General features: G+C 36.1%; 1 protein-coding gene across 2 annotated transcripts in view; it reads left to right on the top strand.

The window, feature by feature from the left end:
• Nucleotides 1-14,686, top strand: part of fax (failed axon connections) — a 30,829-nt gene that overhangs the window by 1,507 nt on the left and 14,636 nt on the right. The window lies entirely within an intron of this gene.

The following is a 14,686-nucleotide window of genomic DNA, read 5'->3' on the forward strand; positions in this document are numbered from 1 at the left end:
TAATATTCAAAATACAATTAAAATTACTATTTTCCAATGTTAAATTTCTGTAAGAGACGGAGAATCCCTGTTCACAAATCCGCATCCATTCGTAATTATTTCACGATTGTCTTTAAATTCGTTCGACGAAATTCGGATTGAAAGACATTATGTCTTCAAGACGCGAGAGAAAAAGAGAAAATAAATATTGAAGGCTATCATAAAAAAAAAAATTGCCACGAGAAATTCGAGTAAGCGTCAACTCAGCAATTCAACTCAGTATCCATTCTTAGAATTGATGCTGCATTTCGCAAATCCCCATGAAATGCGATCTCGCACTCTTTGGATTGTCGTACGTTCTCTCGGTCGAGGTAATTTCATCGTACGTGCTTAAACGCGCGTCTCGACGTCGTAAGCGTAATTATCTTGCTGCGACGCGCAATAAAAATACATGCATAAAGACGGCCTTCGCGCGGACCGCTTCAAAATGGCGGCTGCTGTCAACTTTCGGAGCGGGATGCCTTCGACCGAGACATACCCCAATGAAAAGTACAATCGTGTTAAGTTTATGAATCCCATGAATCCCATGAATCGCCAATATTCATGAAAAGATCGCTTTTGATAACATATATAAAAAATCTTGACCAGATACTGAAAATAATTTTTTCTTGGATCATCAATATAATTACATAGGACTCAAGTTAGTTGCTAGACTATGAAAAAATATTATCGTTAAAATATTATCATTTTCTCAAACTACGTTCCACATTTATTTTGAGTTTAACAAAATTATTTTTGGATCTGTATCTAGTCAAATTTTTAGATATTTCGACAAAATCGTTCTTTTTGTACAAAAATATAAATATAACCTAGTGAATAATGCAGTAAATTTAATGCACGAAATTGCACAATTTACAGTTAAATGGCGATCGAAGATTGAGATGAAGATGTAATGAGAACAAGTAAAAATACACGATCCTCTCGCGCACGTCTGTTTCTCGATCGAAGATTGGGAAGGGAAGAAATGTAATATTAATGTCTAGCGTTTGCGGGAATATTCCCTTGTTATGCTTCTTGCGATCTCAAGTTTCAGCCAAGCTTGAAAGAATCTTGAGATACTTTTAATCTCGAGGCGTGTTTTTACTCCTCGAGAATATCCTAGCATTACATTTAATTGACCTTTCTATCTGGAATATGTTCTATATGTATTCGCGATTTTCATTAATATAAAGGCGATACCATTCCGAGATAGATTCTCGTTTGATATTTAATCGGGGGAAAGAAGGTTAATTCGCGGAATAAATTCGATGCGGTAATTTCGGAGTAACGTCTATTTGCGGTAGATCCGTTGCTTTCCGCTGCGCGATTTTATTGATATAGAAAGCGGGGCATCCCGCTTCCGACACAGGGCAAGAAAACGATCTTAGACGAAAGTTCCGTCTATTCCGTCAGAATCGTTACGGTTGCGCTTGTTTCGGCTCCTGAGAAACGCAAAGATATAATAATCGGCATGTCGAAATTGTCGAGGATATACGGAGAGAATAATTTTTCTGGCAAATCTAAAAATTTAGCTCAATACAGATCTAAAAATAATTTTGTTAAATCATCAAAATTATGTGCAAAAAAAATTAATCTTAAACCAAGAAAAGTATATAAGAATATTATAATTTTCTTAAAAATCTTGATTTGATGGAGTTTGTATCAATTCAAGTATTACCTTTGCTCGATTCAACATTTATTTGATCGATTAAAACTCTTCTATATAGAAATTATGATATTCTTATTTATATGAATACATGTAGTGTCTTGATTTAAGACGAATTTTTTTTCTGTAAAGATCGGCACAATGTCGCGAATCCCTTCTTTTCCCCGCGTGAATCGATGGTCGCGAAAATCAATTGTTTGTTCGTCATTGTCGATGACAACGACGCTTTCTCGCGCGAAAGTTGAAATTCTTCCCAGCGAGATAGCATCCCTCACTCTCGTCTCGCTTAATTATCGCGATTCATTAGAACGATATTGTGAGCGAAAATCATCGCTAATGATCGGTATAATGGCCAATTGAGAATTCGTTCGTCGCTTCGCTTTTGTATCTTCATTGTCGGCTGCTGTGTGATTGTTAGGAGCGGCTGGTTAACGGGCTTCTCACATTTTCATTACTGGCGGACTGTAACACATACGGAATGCTTCTGAGACCGCGAGATTCCGACCGACGTGATTCGAAACTTATGTATCTTACATCTTATACCGGTAGAAATTGCGGCGACTCGAAACGAAATTTTCTCTTTTCGCGATATCGCACGAACGGGCCAGAAGTACCGATTCTTATGCATGAACTATCATAAATGTCCCGCACTTTCGACAGACTTTTGGATCGGATTTTCTGTAGTCTCTTTTAACAGTAAAAGTACCAAGCGGTCATTTTTTTATCGTCTCCATTTTCTTTAATACATATTTTTATCAAAAAAAGATAGAATTTAAAAATTTTCTGACTTTAATATTCTATCAGGAGTAATTGAGATAAATTAAAAAATTCCAGAATCGTATTTTTAATAAAATTTTTAAAATAAGAAGAAAGATAATAATTTTAAAAAAGCAAAATGGAAATAACCGCTATTTTTAGCGAAAAATTAATAAGTGTCCCTTTTAACAGTTATTTTCTTTTCCTACTGTAAATACCAATTAATCCTCGAGTTAAAGTACGCTTTATTAAAGCGTATATTTCAAAACTCGTTGAAATTAAAACGAAAGCACCTTTCACCATCTTATAAATCAAAGATATCACGTTGCGTTAAAATAATTTGCGTTAAGGAGAGATCTATTCGAATGCCTCGGAGAGTTCACACGTACATACGCCATTTATATAGTCGCGTTGCGAGAATAAATTTTCCGTAGTTACTGTAGTAACTTCTGCAGAATTCCGCGTCGGTGATCTCTAGCCTGGTTATCGACCCTCGTGACACATTTATCTTCCTTCTACATTGTCGCTCTTGCCTACCCCTTCGAGTCGTTACCCCGACATCTGTTGAACATAACGCTTTCCTTCGCAAGGGAACGGCAACATTGCCGTTCGTGGCAATGCTAAACGCAGGAAGAATGCTTCCCATGCCGCTGATGAAATTTTCTTAACAAAGTTTTAAAGCGAATTTCAACGGAACGTCTCTAATCTAATCTAGCTCTATTGATGATAATATTAGATTACATTAGAGCTCGGTTTCTAGGGGGAAAAAGCTTAGCAATAACATCAATATATATTTTATAGATACTTGTAATTTCTCAACACAATTCTAAGGCGAGTTTCAACGAAATTGCCACGAACGTTCTTAATCTAATCTATTTAATTTTATTGACGGTAACATTAGCTTTAGAGATTGATTTCTAGGGAGAAAAGTTTAGTGGTACTGTCGACACATGTTTCATTCTGACATACTTGTCATATCTAATCTGAACAAAGGATTCGTTCAGTGTTAAAGCATGATTAATAGAGCTTTTATTGATATTTTAAGGCATATCAGTTGCACAGTTATTCACGATTTTCTATAAATAGCGCATAAAGTTTGCGCTGATATTAGAAGCTATTTTTCATTTTAACGTAATGAAAAACGAAAATAATTCTATAATAATGTAATTGATTGTTGTGTCTTGTAAAAAAAGACAAATTACATACATTCCTTTAAATCTTTATTAAATCTTTATATCTCTATTATTTTCCGTGTGATTCTTTGATGTATTTGAAGTAAAATACTTTGTATTTCTGAAAACACAGCAAAAGCCCATTGTTTGTAACACAGTTTTGAAATTTAATTTATCTTTCAGTTTTTTTATTTAATTATTTAAAAATCACGAGTTTTGATAATGAAAACTTGCAGTTTTCAAGTGGTTTTGATATTTATAGTTACAAATATATGAACGTTTTATATAAAATTTCTTTTAATGCATTTATATAGCGGCTAAAATATAACAATTTTCTGCATTGATTAATTATTTTTAGGATCAATTTTGTCATAAAATGTGTCGTAATTGTGTGCCGAAAGATGGCCTCTATCTTGCTGTAATATTGTGTCATGAGATATCATTCATCGTATTTTCCCAATGAATACCCGTTCCAATCGCGAAATGGTAGAATTGGAAGAAAAGAGGTCACAGGTAATACGGAGGAAGTTCCTATTGAACTAATCATTATCAAGATGGCTACAAATAACGGGTGGAATGATCGAGATCAATTGGTCAAGCTGGTTAATTTCGGATAACGCTAACGGTTACTTCACATTCCAAACCAACGGAAAATACTTTTTTCGAATTTTTCTATTTTGCATCGATATCTCGGTAATTGGAACAATCGACGTCGCTTTGTAATCTGGAGATAGCGCGAGGTCCGTCCTATATTCGGACAGACCTTCTTTTTACCTTCGATGTGACTTCTTATTATCCCAGTTTCGAATTTAACTTTCCCCGAAAAAAGAATGTGTAACCTTGCACGAAACGGGATATGTACCTTGGATAAATTCGGAAAATTTATTTTTAACAAGTCACCGCGAGAAGACAAGGAATTATTCAAGGATCGAGAGAGCTCGTAAGAGGGATCTGGGTTTCGAGGTACGCCGATGAAACCTTGGGGCCTCACCGTTTCCGGCGCGCGACAATATATCACGGAGAAGTGCGTTTCTCCTTGATGAAGCTGTCTGTTTGAACGATCATTGTATGCGCGAGGAGAAAAGCAAAACGTTTCAGACTTTCGTACGGGAGAGACGGAACCGGCCCGGGGGAGGGCACGCGCTGAAATGTGTGTTGCTGTCGATTCATGGAATGCGACTTCGTCCGCTTTTTCCCCAATTCAGCTAAGCGGAGCTAATCAATGAAATCGCACGAATCGTCGTTGAATTCTTTCGCTTCCGCATTCCCGCATTTACGTAAACGTTCGATGCCTCATGCCGGTGATACCGGATGAGCGTTCAGAGATTAGATTGGGTATCAGGTCATTGACTACGGCACGCGGGATAAATGGAGGATTTTTTTGCATCCTCCATAACCAGCGCTCCGAGAACATCCGATTACGCCGAGCATCTTTATGGGAGACACGCCGTCGGAGGCGCAAACTCCGAACATCAAAATCCCGTTTGTTAGGGGAGAGTAATTCAGAAAGGCACTTAACCCCGATACAAAAGGGTCGGGAGGGGGAGCGGGTGCGAGGGAGAAGGGAAATAAGGCTGGAGCACTAAAACGATTTCGTCGATAATCGGCGCGTAAGAAGAAAATAGTTTTCCATCTGAGTGCGGCGCTCATAGCGCGCGAACGCCTGCCGGTTAACGTGACCGCGCCACGATGTAGAAACAATTGGCAAATTATTAAGTGCAGCATCCGCCCGTTAATCCTCCCGGAGTGTTCACACGTGTTTCGCACCCGTCTGTCACGGGTTTCCCACCACCGGCGTCGCCTAACTGAAGCGTAGAAGTGCATCTCGTGCGGAGTTAGCTCTTAGATCTCTCACGTAATTCCAGAACTTAATAAGAGAACAATTAAGAGATGAAGAACGGTTTCTGAAGATTTCTAATGCCGTAGGATTTTTATTTCACGAAACATTCTTATAAGAATCTGTTGTATTATTTATAAAACAACACGTGTACATTTATCAATTTTATTCCGCGCAAATTCCTTCCACCTCGTTTGCTTCAAGATTTATTTTCATCATTATACAAAAAGAATTCACTCGGCAAAGCAAATAAAAGTTCCATTATCAGAGGAGAAAGTGCGTAATTTTCGAACACCCTGTGTATAATCGGGAATTCAAGAAAACTACACGTTGAGATTTCCGTCGGCCTGACTTATTGAAGAGGGAAGGGCAAGGAAGGAAAGGGCGGGTAGTGTAAGAGATGACTCTCGAAGCCGCTGTACTCGGTGCAGCTGCATCTTTGACCTTCGGTCACTGCATAGGCGTAAATCACCGTGGTTCACACTCGAAGTGAAATTTTTAAGCTTTCCAAATACACGTCTTGCTATAATTTTTTAATAATTTATTTAACGACATCTTAATTCGCTCGATTTTTTCGTCTCTCTTTAGAAATATAATTACAAGCGATTAATCTGTCAAACTAATGTTTTAAAAGTTAATATTAATAAATATATCGTAAAATTCATCAACAAAGCAGTAAATCGATCTTGAATTCTGATTATTTCCGGTAGAAATTCCATCGTCTCCGCGGAATATCCATGGCGCAAATGTCCGATAAAAGTGAAGCTGATCAGAGATGCAGTCCGCATACCAATGACATTTCTCTCTACAATTATAAATGACTGCACAATGCTTGTGAATTCTTCACGAAGGGTACTGTAAAAGACATAATCAACACCGACCGAGTTGTAGTGCGGGCTGGGTCGCTCGCAACTTAACGAGCCATGAAATTAGCTGAGTCATAGGATTTAAACAGCATTCTACGGGAGAAAAAACAAAGTGCTCCCGGTTAACTTAGAAGAAGCCGCCGACGTTATTTTTCCCACCGTCGTTCGTTCCTTCACGACGCTCACGCCGGTTATGAACCGAACGTTTAACCGTTATGGAACGGCGTCGTCCGTATCTTCAGGGAAGATGCACGCGAGTAGCATAAGAACGTTGGATTTTATGTACATGGAAATAATAATTTTCCCGGGGAAGATGAGCGAAGGTGCCGCGGTTTATTGCCGCGGGTAAAAGAACGAGATATTCCGGAAAATGAATAGATCGGATATAAACAGCTGTTTTGCAGTCTTACATCGTGGTGTTTACACGAAGTAGATTAGCTTTAATCGGAGAACGTGTATGTTCACCGCCGATATTTCTGAACCACGGTGTATATTTATACGGGATGTCCTAGATTTATTCCTTGTTCTTTCGGTTAGAAACGTCGACAGATGCAGCCTCAAATGAACATATGAATAGACAGAATGCTATCGTTCAGCTCAACTGTTTTAATTTAAGATTTGATTATCGACAACGTTAGAAGTAGCAATCTCTACGCCGATCATACATTTTTGTTATTCAAAAGCCAATTTTACATGTCTTGTTAACAAAAATCAAATATTGCTACAAGCACGTCATAGAAAAAAATTGAAAAATTCGTATTACAAAAACGAACTCCAGATAAACGGACACCCGGTAGTTTGAAGAGTCGGCCTATGTATCTTTTCACCGGCGAGATGAAAAAGAAAAAAAAATACAGATACACGCAGTCGATATGTATCCCAACTACGCCGTTTGCCGTAACCTGTTTTAAGATACATATAGTCGGGTAACGGCGTTGGTCGCGATTATCGGCCACGGTGTCTTTCCGAGAAGCTTTCGAAAGGCAGCGAAAATACAATGTCAAGTGACGGGATGGTGGAGGAAGCAGGAACACGCGATTCGCTCGTGCCTCTCCTCCTCTAGCCGCGCATACGTTTCCGGCGATTTAAAGACCGCGACCTGCCTCAACCGTAAAGTAGGTGCATATTTTCCTCACCTGCCGTACGGCCGAATAGCCGCATGCGTGCATGTGCACTCGGCACGCGTGCGTGTTGGTGCGTACGCGTCATTAAAATACATGCACACGGATATACCGCTAATCTGATATCGTAGATGGATGAAAGTTTGCAAATAAAATTTCACCGCGATAGCTAGGAATTCGCGATTACGTCGTGTCAAACATCTTTCCTTTTTATAATGCGCCAATATTTGCGAGAATGAAGAATGAAGAGTGCGGTGCAGAGATAATTCTCTACTACACAGTAAAGAACATTTTGTATTTGTGTTAAAATCGGTCCTTATTAAAATTTTTGTGTTAAATAATCTACATATTTATATGTAAATTTAACACATGTCTACTATGTTAACTGACCTTAACAAATATAAAATGTAAAATTATTAAAATGACTTAAGAAATGTGTTAAAATAACACAATTCGTACGTATTTATTCAATATGTTAAAATTTACACAAAAATAATATTGATTTTACTCTATAACAGGAGTGGGGATGACTTGTTATTATTCTTTGTGTGATTTCGGCACAGTCTTGAATTTTGACGCGTCTTGACATGTTATTTTATCATAAAAATTATATTAATTATAATACGCAATTAACTGCAAATTAAAATCAAGAGTACATTTCTTTTTTGTTGAAATATTAACATAGTATCGATGTTACTATTTAACACATCCATATTATGTTAAATTAACATAAAATTTTGAGTGGACCGTTTGGGACATGCGATTTATGTTAAATTCAACACATTTTTTTCCAACAGTGTAGCAATCTAAATTCTAATAAAGATAAATTTATAAATAAAGATGAGATCCAATTTCGTTCTTTGCGAAAGAAAATTAACATGAACAGAATCTTGCTGGCAAATTTAAAAGTTTGGCCACATACAAACTTGAAAATAATTTTGTTGCATCATCAAAATTATCATGTCAAACACTTGAGCATTATAATAATATGACAAATATTTTTGATCTTCTAGTAATTAATTTAAACATAATAATTGTGCATAATAATTTGTACACAATAATTTTGAAGATTCATCAAAGTTATTTTCAAATCTGTATCAAGCCATTTTTATCAGCAAAATTGTTTTCACCATGCATTACTTATTACGTGATTTTTTTATTTTTAACATTAATTAATTTTTAACATATCTTTGTTATATTAAGCCTTATACATAATTAAAATAATGATAAAATGTAAAATTAGTTGTATGAAGAATTTAATTATTCTATATTATTTATTTAGAAGAAATCGATATTAATTTTGAATTAAATTTGCTTATTTTTTAAATAATTAAAAAAAATTTTTTTTATTACATTAATTTAGATATATGACAAGGATATAAGCATATTATAAATCAATCTGTAATTAACATATTTAATTATAAATATTTTGTTATTATCGTATTATAACTCGTACGTTGCGTCTAACGTGCACGTTCTGTTAAGATTTGACTTGACCGAATGATTAATCCAATGACAGAATTATGTTATCATCTCTATCGTGAAGACAAGACTTGATCAATAGAATATTTATTCATAATTATCTCGTATCGACGATATACGACATATACTGACGAAAATAGCTTTAATATTATTTTTTCTTTGCTTGTTGATATTCAGTTTTTTAAGTTCAAATCAGCTGTCGAAGTTTTATAAAAAAAATTAGCTATCAATAGCCGATTGAACATTTGTAGTACTTAATAAAGCAACATTTCTAAACTTGAATATCATCAAGAATTGAAAAGCAAAATTATTTTCATTCGCTTCTCAAAACCGCCAAGTTTTGCGCAAATCAAACAATGGCTGTTCAATGCTGGCAAGCATCTATTGTTGATGCAAACATGCAGCAATGATAATCAATGTGTTAATTAGCGAACGATATACATATGTATAACGATAACAAGCGCGTTTGTCGTGACATTATTTCTCTGAGTCTAAATAATATTTTATCACAAAAGTTTGCAAGAATTTTTGGGAGATGCAGAAAATTTAAAGAAGAAAGAAATTTTAAGGAAAGTACTTTTCGAAGATTAAAACTGCAGATAGCATAGTTCTTAAAGTTCAACGAAATCTAAGTAAAAACTAATTCAACAGAATTCTCTGATAGAAAGAGGACACGATTACGTATTCATTATCAACAAACTTCAAATATCACGAGAGAATATGATGTGCGAATAAATTTTTGAGACAAGATGTATTCCAATAAAAATATATCATCTGCAAGATGAAAGAACAATTTTGCTGGATATAAATCTGAAAAATTTTGTTGTATTAAAATAGTTATGTAGGATGCAATATAACAAGATTTTGCTGTATTATCATTATGTTTAAATATTCTATATAATATCGATAGTCAAAATTATTTTTTAAATCTGTATGTAGCCAAATTTTTAGATTTTATAAAAAACTTATTCTTTCCATGTGCTCTTCAAATTTGCGTACTGAATATTTCTCGTTATAAACATCGATATAATTTCGGAGCATATGGCAAAATTTCTTCAATTCATCTTTCGTCTCGACTAGAAAGAGAGAAATAAATGGGCACGTGGCTCTCTCTTTCTACAATTTTCTCATTAATTGAATTTTATCTAGCAGAAAAGGGAACAATATTTGCACTAATTGCAACCATTCTTAATGTGATATCATTTTTAAATGTGCAACGCTGTGTAAATATGTGGAAATTATTATATATGTAATAAATAACTATGACTTCTACTTGTTTATTATGCAAAACAAGTAAGTTGAAAATAGATATATCATCAGGTGTCTCATGGCCTTAGACTACACGAGTCGCTTCTACTCATACATCATCCTATCTTCTTCTACATCTGTCAAGACAGTTTCGATGCACCGCCCAACTCTACGCAGAAAGAACAATTTTACTGTAGGATTTAATAATTTGATCGAATATAGATCTGAAATTTAATCGAGAAAATTAGTAGGACATTTAAATACAAGTGAAAATATTATAAAATAATTTATATTCCAACAACTAATTTGAACTATATAATTATTCTGATAGGTCAACAAAATTATTCTTCAGCTCTACATCCAGCAAAATTGTTCTTTTCATGTATAGATCAATGATAATATGCATTATATGCGAGAATAAGAATTCGCATCGCGTTTAAGAATCTCGTATCGCGTTTGTTATTCGAGCGCGTGCCAAAGGCCGCCTTGCGTCAATAATTCGATGCCGCGAGTGCGCGACGGCGACGGCGACGGCGACGAAGACGGCGACGGAGACGGCGACAGGCGCGGAATGGAAATCATGGCATTCATACAGCGTGCCTCTCGTGGCAGGGCCGTCTCGCGACGACGGCGATAAAGAGGAGTGTATGCGCGCTATGTGCTCACTTTATATAGCGATGCGCGCGAGTCGCACGTATGTCGCAAGATGGACAGCCCGCGAACGCCGGCCGTGGCGCACCGGCGAGCAGGAATAATGCGATACATATTGACGAGCTGCCGATGAGCTCGGTGGAAAACAATCTCCTCGCGTGCACGCGCGACTGCGAAATTACTTCTCGCGTCTTGCTCCCCTTTCCTCCCGTTTCCTCGTTCCCTTCAGCCGCGTATGCGCTCGCTATGCATGTCGACCGGATGATTTACGTTCCTTGACGATCTGATTAATTCTTACGGAATTTGCGTATCCCCTTCTGCACCTTGCGGCGTTTATTTATATCGCCGGCAGCCCGTTGCGAATTTTTATATACGGATTTTTTTTCTAAACGCTCCCGCACAAAGTGTCTTTAATTTTCATTAACTGATTTTTAAACGTTCTCGTTCTCGTTCACGAGGCACGGCTAAATGTTAAATGTCAAGATACCGCGATATCACTTGATTCACAGGATCAGTAAACAGTTCGTTACGATATGTATGCACAAGTGAATAAATAAAAGTTGAAAAGATACAAAGTAAGTGAGGGTTTTTGAAAAATATTTATAATATTATACACATGTACACGTTTCACACAACAATGTTGCGAGTGATAAAAAGCATATGGGAATGATGAAAATATATGCAGATATGGAGATATGTTTACATTGAGTAAAAGTTGTAGATTGTGTATCTCGATTTTAATAATGAGAAAAATGTGTTTTACGTAATGAAAAATTAGTACAGGATGTAACGCCGTAACGCAAGAGATACAAACAGATAAAAATTCCAGCTCGTACTGTCAATCACTGTCGATTGAGACATTAACCATGCAAGCCCTCGCGTTTCCATGACTATTTTTACTGTCAGACTGATGATTTACTCGTTCGCGATTGACCGAGTGATCGATAATAAATTGGCTTCAGTTACTAAAATTTCTTTCGATGATAAATTCTCGGCATTCCGCCGTCAAGTCACGCGGCTAATCAGTCGCGCTCGTAATGAGACATCGCGTAATTTAATGCATAGTCAATAATGTTGGTCGTAAATTAAGCTATTCCAGAGTATTCTGATTAAGCGACACGAACGCGGCGCGAGTTTTTATCGTCCAGCATGATCGGTCGCTCGACGCAATTATTCATGAAGAATGACTCACCGGAATGGTATATCCTGGAATTCAGTCTTATAGTTACTGGCGCGAGAACTATTGCAACACGGTCATACGCATCGAGGTTCCGCTCGGAATGGCGGTTTAGATAATTCGAGAACCTCGCGATTATCATACTCTGCTGCGACAACGAGTGCGTTAACGATTGCAGCAGTTGTCATCCCTTTTGAAGGAAACAGTCCTAGGCAATTTAACAGAAATCTGTTACAGAAATTCAATCATGTCTGCGACTAGGCGAATTGCTCCAAAATTTAAATTCATATGCTCCACGCTAATTTTGTCTAATTTTGCCTCCAAGTTTAATTTCAAGATCAGTTAATTTTTAGTATATTATTTTATTGCCTTTAATATATATGCCGAGAATTTATTATTATTTTATTTTATCTTATTTCTGTGCTGTTTATATAGAGATGAAAGAGAGGAATTATTTATTAAAATATTTCTGGTCTAATTACACAACCCTGAATATTACGCTACGAATGTGTACACAATGTCGAAAGACCGCATTATTAAAATGAGCGTGTTCATGAATGTTCGAGAGAGGAATGTGTCAACAGACTACCGATCTTATCTTGCTTTAATGGGAAACATTATATTTATACTATCTGTTACACCGGATTGATTCGCATATGATAATTTCTCGTGTTTCGTGCCGTTTAACGCGACGGTGCAATCTCAATTACGCCGTTCGACATGCAAGAAGCTCGCCGGTCTCCTTCGCGTCGCGCAAAGACGCAGTATGCACTCGCATTATAAACAACATTGCATCGTGACATGCGTCCGTACCTTACCCGCAATTCGCGTAACGCGATAGCTCCTCGATATTATCGATCCCGTTACGCGATATTACTTGCGGTAAAGCGAGTCCGAGTCGCTCGATATTTCAGTTGCACGAAACTCCGCGCACCTGGCGCATCATCGTTACCAACGAGCGTTACGAACCGCTTTCCGGTAACATTTCCTCGACATTTGTTCTCGTTGTTGTCAGAAAAAATGCATCGATGCAATCGTAAATTATCTTTGTCTCGAAGGTATCGCGGTAATTAACATGTTGTTTTCATATTTTTTTCTCTATTGATTATAAAAAACATTCTTTTCGTTATTTTTAACGAGATGAGAAGTGTTTTCTTTAGAAAAACTTTCTTTAGAAAAAAATCTATCATAATATTGCAAACAAAGCCATTTTTTGCATGCTAAAATTATTTTGGAAACCTAACTAACATGCTGGAAAGATTTAGTTCGCAGCATCGTTTTCAGCATCCAAAAGTCTATAAGAAGCACCATGTCTGCTTTAAGTTTTTGCTGTAAACTTGTGTATTATTCATATTTTGACCTGAAGCGAAGACGGGAGTCTATCGAAATGGTTCCAATGAGACAATTTTATGTTAAAACTGTCCCTTGAGTCTTGGCACACCGCAGGAGTCCTTCCCTTTTTCCAGGGGAAACTTTTGTATCCAAGAAACGCACACGTGCTCATCCCGAAAAAGATATTGCAATAATAAAGCGTAACTCCGCAAAATTTCTGAGAATTCCTAAAGAAAGGTTTAATTGGAAACAATCGATTTTCCATAGACCTTGCTTAAAATATGACATCAAGTCGGCAAATCTTCAATATTGCATTCTTTTCACATGCTTATTTTAGATATCAACGTAGTTGATATCTACCTGCCGTAGTTGATACGTACCTGCAATTTTTAACGAATCATTCTGGTTTTGTGGAACATCTAAAAAAATATAGATATCTATGTTATTTTATATACGAATTTATATTATTTATATTATATTTATATGTTATATTAATTTATGTTCGACAAATTAATACAGCTTCGAAATTCAATTTCGATAAATCGTATTCTATTGTACCGTGTATTAGTGCCTATTTGTCTCCTCTATTGCCATTGTTCTAAACTTGCATGTTTCTAGAGACGCAGTAAAGGATTTGCAAGCGATGGTTCATGCAAATTATGTGTACAGAGTTTGTGCATATATACACGAACAATGTGCACATTGTTCTTAGGACGTACTAACTGCGCGTAAAATACGACATACTTAGTTCGTATCTGTTACTTGTATCACGCGATTCAGTAGAGCAAAAAAATAAAAATTCTACGTGGTAGGAAATTTTTACTTTAGTGTAATGTGCTTTATACAACATGCGTTATCCCTCTTTTCGAAAATCTAGAGAACGGTCATCTTTTGATAATGTAAAAAATGCAATTTAAAAAAAACGATAAGAATCTTTTTTCTAAATGCAATTGATGATTCAAATGCATGTATTTGAATTTTCTTTGATTGTTGACATCGTAACTGTTATTTTTCATCAAAGCTCTGTTGTTATTACTAGAGTGAATCAGTCATGAACGAGATGCCAAACAATGCAACACGTAACTTATATTTTAGAAATAAACTTTACATTTGTTTTATGACGTACTCGCTCTCGTTTTTTTTTTATTTTTGTCTACATTAATATTAAAAAAGAATTACATTTGAAAAACAACGATTTTGTTATCTAATTACATTAAGCACAAAATCTTGAGAAAGATTTTTTAATAAATTTATAATGATATCTTTACTCGGTCAACTCTAAGTTTTCTTGGAAAGAGATTAAATATCAAACTTGAGAAAAGACTTATCTTTAAAGTTTGATTTAAAAATGTCGTGTATA

The sequence above is a fragment of the Pogonomyrmex barbatus genome, unplaced genomic scaffold, assembly GCF_055798465.1.
Source record: "Pogonomyrmex barbatus isolate J1 unplaced genomic scaffold, ASM5579846v1 scaffold18, whole genome shotgun sequence".
Lineage (NCBI taxonomy): Eukaryota > Metazoa > Arthropoda > Insecta > Hymenoptera > Formicidae > Pogonomyrmex > Pogonomyrmex barbatus.